General features: G+C 39.0%; 1 long non-coding RNA gene across 1 annotated transcript in view; it reads left to right on the plus strand.

Annotated features, from left to right (window-relative positions):
• The first annotated feature begins 3,267 nt into the window (after positions 1-3,267).
• LOC107732632 (uncharacterized) overlaps positions 3,268-7,872 on the plus strand; it is an 8,787-nt gene continuing 4,182 nt past the window's right edge. The window contains exons 1-3 of the long non-coding RNA XR_001638891.1: positions 3,268-3,282; positions 4,682-4,686; positions 5,304-5,308. This is a non-coding gene — a long non-coding RNA (uncharacterized LOC107732632). The remainder of the gene's footprint in view (positions 3,283-4,681; positions 4,687-5,303; positions 5,309-7,872) is intronic.

Below are 7,872 nucleotides of genomic sequence, written 5' to 3' on the forward strand. Positions count from 1 at the left end.
CCGAGTGAAAGAGACTTGAATATTTATACAGGCATGAACACACACACAGCCGCACATACCGCGATGCATGTGGAGGTTTAGAACAATGGGAACAGAAAGAGAGGATATTTAGGAGAGAGAGAGAGAGTGAGATTGCTGGTTGAGTGAGCTGATAAATGAGAAGCCAGACTGAATGAGGGATGTGCATGGCTGGCTGGCTGCTACTGCTGCTGTGTGAGACTCAGCCTACACCGGCAGAATGTAAAGCAGCAGCAGGCACACTGGGTTGCAGCGGCTGTCCCAGCCCCCTACAGGCATGAACACAAACACACACACACACACACACACACATCATTTTACCTCACATTCTCTCCTTCCTCCTCTCGTTTGCTCATTGGAACAGGATTGAAAGAGTAAAATGATCAAAAACAGTGCAAGGCGAATAATTGCACAAAATGTTGTAGAACTACGTCATCGAATGATGGGAAGCCATTAAGGAAAGATTTCAGAAATAACGGGTAACTCAAAATCCTTTTTTCCTCGGAAGGCTTTTCTCATCTTGGACAGTCTGTTGGGCTGAGAACTGGTAGATGAGAGCGGTGGCAAATAAACACTGGAAAACTGTTATCGGGGGTCCTAATGTGTGGATGGAAATAAACAAAACACAAACAACATCTCGTAGCTCAGCTAGTTGTGTTTTTATGAACACTAGATTGTCTAAAAATGATACCCAGCATAATACAAATAAGTATTCATTTAAAGAGAATCTCAGATTTTAACGCATTAAATTCCATAATCAGTCTGGTACAACAAAGCAAAATTTCATTGTTTTAATCACAAATTACAACATACCTTTATATTATATAATTATATATTTTTAATGATATACAGACTGACCGATTAGATGATAGATTAAGAAATTAGTGAGGTTTATGCTTAAAACATTACATATATCAAAAATCTATGGAATATACAGTAATTAAAAAGATAGCTAATAAACATATCTAATTCATATTTATTGTAATAATATATTAGAATTTTATATATGCACTACTGTTCAAAAGTTCAAAAAGGGCTAGATAAATGCTACATTTATTTGATCAAAAATATAGTTAACGGTAATACCTGTGAAATATTATTACAATATAGGGTAATTGTTTTTTATTTTAATGTATTTTAAAATATATTTTATTTAATGTGACAGTAAAGCTGTATTTTCAGCAGCCATTACTCCAGTCTTCCGTGTCACATGATGCTTTAGAAATCATTCTAATATTCCGATAACAACTGTGCTGCTTAATATTTTTTGATGAATATAAAGTTCAAAAGAACAGCATTTATCTGAAACTTTCTTTTTTTGCAACAGTGTAGTCTCCACTGTCCCCTTTGATAAACTTAATGGTTTCTTGCTTAACAAAAATATAATTTTCTTTATTAAAAAATCCTACTGAGCCCACGGTTTTGAATAGTACTGTATATACAGTTTACATTTTTAAGGATCTACATTTTCATTTTTAAGGAGCAAAACATAAATACCAACTAAGACCATGTGTTTTGTGTGCACATGCACCACAATGCAATCTCAAATAAGATCTGTCTGGCGTGCTTTTTGCTTGTGAACGATCTCTCTGAGCCTGCAGTGTTCCAGAGAGTGTAAAGAAACCACTCTCAGCTGACCACGAGGAAAGAAAGCACAAGAAAGGGGGAATAAGTTGGAGGGTCTCATTTGCCTTTACTCTTACAGTGCTGTGGGCTCATTAAAAGCAGTGAGGATGCTCTGAAGACACGCACATTAAAGCCTGTGGAGTAACTTTCCAAGACTGTGAAGCGGACAAGTAGAAATACGAACGAACATGTCAAAACAGATTTATTGCAATGCAGATTTTAACTAGTTGTGTGTCCTTGAGAGTCTTTTTACAGCGTAATAAAACTAAGGGGTGATAACTGGAATAAAACAAAGGTAAGCAGAGAGAAAAGAGAGGGAGGGAGGAAGGGAGGGAAGCAGAACAATATGAAGGTATGGCAGTATACTTGAAAACGCCTTTGGCCACACGCACAAATTCTAGTGTACAGGCGTCATTAAAAAAAGTTAATTAATCTTAATTAACTTCTCCATTGTCTCAGAGTTCTTTATTGCAGGCGGAATGATTTGCCTCACAAGGGGAAGAATTGGGCTCAGCCTAATGCCATAATCAGCGGTCTGCAGGAGGCGAGGCACTCACGCTGCTGATTGCTTTTTGACAGACTCGCGCTCTGACGTGCTGCTTTTCTTTTCTCCGCTACCCCCCTCTCTCTCCCTGTTTTCTGTTGTAGGAGCAATCTACATCATGCACAGTATGAAATGGAAGACGGCTAATCCAAAGCAGTGAAGAACTTAAGGTCTTGCAGAAGAGGGTATTTTTGTCAAGCCCCCCGCCACTTTGTTCACTCTGCCAACGGGCAGCTCTCTGTGTCCGTTTAACAGGGATAAGTGTGTGTGGACTGGAACGGGTTTGCGTCCATGTATGCATGAGAGACAAACAGAAAAAGAGGACGAGAGAGAGAGAATCCAACTCTCTTCTCATCCTCTCTCGTCATAATTGTTTGAGAGCTGGCTATGATGAGACGTGCGGTGAATCGCAACTCAGTCTATCACCCACAAACAAACAAGAAAGCAAAGAAGAACAAAGACCTTCTCCTCGGTTACACAATGCAGCAAAGCTTGATGGTTTCTAAGCCCATAAGTGCTAAAGCTGCTGAAACTGTTATTATTATTAGACTATCAGCTGAGCGTCCAAACATTCAGGCCTCAGGATATACCCTGGTTGTCAAGAAGCTGAATAATTCAGTGTTGAGAAAACAAAACAAGTTAGATCAGCATAAATGGCGATACTAATTCAAGCAGGTTTGTGCTGCACAACTAGCTAGACCAACTAACAACTATATTCCAGATTATATATCTAGCTAAAATCATTCTATGAGAATGGTGCAGCAAGCATCTAGCTAATTGCTTAAAGGGGACATATGAAAATCTGACTTTTTCCATGTTTAAGTGCTATAATTGGGTCCCCGGTGCATCTACCAACCCAGTAACTTTGTTTTGGTAAGCCTTTCTCTGGGAACATGTGAAAAAATGGATTTCACTCTCCCTGTGACATAGAAAGAGGATCTTATTATAATATTACCGCCTCTTAATCTTCACGTTTCCACCTACGGCGCCGCCATTTAGTTTTTGAGATTTCTTTCCCAGCTGTTTACCTTCACAGACATAACCGACTGTGTTTATAACTTGTGTTTTTAACATAAACTTGTGTGTATTTGACAGTTTAAGCGCAATAAGACATAAAAAAGAACTTACTCACATGCCATGTGACAGCCACTTTTTGTACATGTGCTACGGATGTGTGCGCTCAGAAAATCGTATATTAGAAGTTTAAACCAATATGGTTTAAAACGCATGATTTCAGCGTGATAGACATGATAATCAAAACCAAACAGATGCTTTTTTTTGGCAGTGATCTGAGGTATGAGCTGTAAAGGCACAGTCCTATTCTGGAAAAGGGGCGGGGAGCAGCAGCTCATTTGCATTTAAAGAGACATTCACAAAAACAGTGTGTTTCTGCTGCCATTCAAATAGGCATTTTCAAAATGATGATATAAATGATTTGTGGGGTATTTTGAGCTGAAACTTCACAGACACATTCTGGGGACACCTGAGACTTATATTACATCTTGTAAAAAGGGGCATAATTGGTGCCCTTTAAGTAACTACATCAAAATGATCAGAATGATTGTTTGGGAATTATGTTGCTAGCAACTAGCTTAAGTGGTTACATTACAATGATCAGTTGATGACAATGATGTAGTTAGTAACTAGGTACTAGCTTAGCTACATCAAAAGGGCCGTACTGGTTGACAATTTCTTCCTGGTAAACCACATAGCACAGTCATTCTTATAAGATAAACAAGCTAGTAGCTAGCTGATGGCTACATCATTCTTCTAATTAGGAAGCCTGGTAACCCTTACAAAAATGAACCATGGTTTTATTAAAACCAAAAAACCATGGTTCCTATAGTTAAACCACGGTAACCATAAATTAACCGTGGTTTTGCTACACTAACCATAGTTAAACCATGGTATTTGTAGTAAAACTGTGGTTATACAAATGGTAATCAATCCGCTAAAATAAAACATGGTTACTACACTTTTACTATAGTAAAACCATGGTTAATTTTCATAAAACATCAAGATCAAATGTATTCTTCCTGCATCTTTTAAGGTCTAACTTTTCATTTTTGTTCTATCAAGTCAAATTAATAAAAAAAAAAACTGGCTTTGCTACGAATTTGCGTTCAACAGTCTCCAGATGGTCTTTGTTTGGTGCTGCGGTGTGAGGTAAATATGGAGGAGGGCAGAGAGCGGCACGCGACACTTGGGCACCAGGGGCTGCTGGGAGTGTGTAGCGGCCATCTTGCCTGCGTTATCTCTCTCCCATATGTTCACCCCGGGCTGGCTCATCCTGCCGTAATTGACTTTCTCCCATGGAGCCCAGCCATAGCTGCAGGCTGGAGTGCACTTGTATGCCTGTGCTCACCCTGATAAAACTATTACACACTCCCCCAGCGATTCAGTGTATGTGTGGCGCATGACGTGAGTGTGTGCGTGTTTGTTTCCGAATCGGAAACTGTACTGCAACCACTGCAGTATAATTGGAATCTAGAGAGGCAGTGGGCTGTGGTGACACTGGCATAGATCCTTGACTTTGCCTGAACTCCAACCGGAAAGCACAGTTCAAATTTATATCCCTTTTCGAGGAACCTGATAATGTTCCTCGTGGCCGGAGTCAAGCGAGTGCACAAACATGAGCAGAAACAAACAATGCTCGCTAAAGCAGACTGTAACTCTCCTGTAGCTGCGCTATAAAGCGTTTACTCCTCTCTAGCTGGTGTTGTGTTGAATAGTAAAAACCTTTCTGATGTTTGTGTGCTGCACAGCCCCACTGAGCTTCCTGTGAGCTGCTCCCAATAAAGTCTCACCTGTGGCATTGTTATTTTCTCTCTCTCTCTCTTTTTTTCCAGTGATGTGCCTCGGGCTCTTGGATCCAAGCCTCTATCCGGGTCCTTTGAGTGGCAGTGCACTGATTGTCACCGGGGCTTGTTAAATTCGTTAATTGTATTGAAGGCTGTCACGTTTTCACAGGAGGGAGAGGAGTTGTAAATTATTCATTATCCCTTGAAATGCAAAAGACAGCCGAGGCGAGGGAACGGTGCTATGTAGGTCACTTCCTTCTCTCCCACCCCCTAAACCGACAGTCACAGGGAGAGGGAGAATGAGAGAGCGACAGACAGAGTGAGAGAGTGCTTAACTGCAGCATAACTATGGAACTGCGACTAGGAAGCCCCACAGGAGGAATACTGATGACAGGAAGCTCTCGCCAAGACTGCTGCACTTTCAGTTTGTATATACAGTGGGTACGGAAAGTATTCAGACCCCCTTAAATTTTTCACTCTTTGTTTTTCATTACGGTTCTAAGTCAGAGTGCTTTTTAGCTCGCTGTGGCAGCGGGGGGCGCCTGTACTCACGGTGGGAACAGGCAGCCATTTTGGCTCCACACAGGGAACCTGATGGCGTAAATACGGCTGCCATCAATCAATCCCTGGAGCCCTGCAGCGACACCATCCCCGATCCTTTTCTCTTGCCCTTTCTTTCTTTCTGTATCATTTAAAGACACACACATCTTTAAGATGACACGATCTCTCTATATATATATGCATTTGAAAACAGGGAAAAATACCTTTCTATGAAAAACAACTCTAAATAGATTTAAATATCTGCTTTCCAACATCATCCACTGCGTTGCATGTAAATGACAATTGTGTGTCAAAATCAGGATAATCACTTGTGAAATAATCAAGAATTAGCCGGCATAATCAACACCGTTACGGCTACATGAAAGAATCATTAGTGGAGGTTTTACAGTAGAATAGTGCTGATGGTGAGTGGGTGTACGCATGCACTAAAATAACTCAGGCGATCATCTGGATGAGACTGAAACAACATTGCGCTTGGAAGTGGTTCAGAATTCAGCAGGAAATGAAGTTACTGCGAGGAGAGTCATAGAGCGGAGAGTTACTGCAACAAAAGCTGTGAATGAGAGTGACGTAAATGGTATTAATGCCAAACTGGTTGGTAAGAGAGCTTAAGTAAGACCTAAACCTTTCAAACTTCACTGATGAAAAGACCAAAGTAATGGTCGGCAGCATATGCTGTGTTTGGATGTTGGCGTGATGGCGTCCACGCCAGGCTGGTTCAGCTGCTCAGCCAGCGAGACCTACAAATATTACAAAATCAACACTGCATTGAATGGCAGTTAATAAAGAAAGATGTTGTTTGCAAATGTATCTATCCGTATTGAATATAAACCAGACACACTCCAAGTTATGCCCACTACAAAGCATGCCAATAGAGCGCTGCAAGGGTGTCTTTTTATATTTTTGTAGGCCAATTCCTAGAAACGACTTAGCATTTTAGTCAATGGGATTTTGGTTAAATGCCTAAAATAAGGTCTGTGGCTAACACAAGCTTAAGATAGATATGTTCATGTTTTATTCTACCACATGTATTTTGAAATTAATCTACTCAGTAGTCCACTTTGTTGTGTGCCTTGTTGTGTTTACAATCACAGTCTTGCTAAATATTCGGTCACACTTTATATTAGGTGGCCTTAACTACTATGTACTTGCATCAAAAAATAAGTACAATGTACTTATTGTGGTCATATTGTATTGCAAAACACTTTTGCTGCTATTGAGGTGGGATACGGGTAAGGTTAGGGACAGGTTTGGTGGTATGGGTAGGTTTAAGGGTGGGTTAAGGTGTAAGGGATGGATCAACGGTGTAAATATAAATGTAATTACAGAAATTAATAACAGATGTAATTACATATAGGCATTTTTAAAAATATAAGTTCAATGTAAAAACAGGTATGTACACAATAAGTGCATTGTACCAAATTATTAATTTAAATCTAAGTACACAGTAGTTAAGGCCACCTAATATAAAGTGGGACCAAATATTCTAACTGAAACTTTCGTTTATAGCCTATGTTTAGCTTTTTACTTCTGGCAATTGTGTTTAGGCTAAGGTTAAGATTATGGGATCAGATTCCCGCCTAAAGTATTGCAATCACGGATAAAAAAATAACATGCGTAAAAACAAAATTTAAAAACGCAAGTAAGAATATATTGCACAAGATTTAAAAATGAAAGCAAAGTTTTCAGTATAGCAAACAATGGTCACGGATAGAAAAATAATAAGCGTAAATCAGAAAATTAATAATGCATTTTTAAAAATAATAAGCATGAATCAAAACTTTAAACACATTTAAAATCATATTGCACAAAATTGAAATATTAATGCAAAATTATCTGACTTGCACACAAAATCATGTTTTCCTTGGTTATTTTTCAGTTTTTTCTGCTCTCAGACATTTTTTGCTCATATTTTTATTTTTTGTATGCTTATGCTGTTTTTCCCTTCTTTATTTACTTTTCTAACAAAGGTTACAATTTAAAAAAATTGACATACTGTCATATTGAGAAAACTGAAGTAAAACAGCTTAAATTAAGGTAAGAAAACACAAACGTGTTACAACGTGTCTTCATACGCAAACAACACGTTGGGAACACGATCGGTTACTTGCACTTCCGCCGGTCGCCATTGGAACGCGTTAACAACACGTAAGCACGTGTAGGAACGTGTTACATATGATTTTATGCATATGATCAATAATTTTGTTCTGGCTCATTGTTTGTATGTGGAAGACATGAAAATCAACTAACCTTAAATACAAAGTTTAGTCTGTTCAAAGAATTTACAGATTTAGCTGATTAGGCCTAAATGATAATAATAAT

Source organism: Sinocyclocheilus rhinocerous, unplaced genomic scaffold, assembly GCF_001515625.1.
Source record: "Sinocyclocheilus rhinocerous isolate Xijiao unplaced genomic scaffold, SAMN03320098_v1.1 scaffold1542, whole genome shotgun sequence".
Taxonomy (NCBI): domain Eukaryota; kingdom Metazoa; phylum Chordata; class Actinopteri; order Cypriniformes; family Cyprinidae; genus Sinocyclocheilus; species Sinocyclocheilus rhinocerous.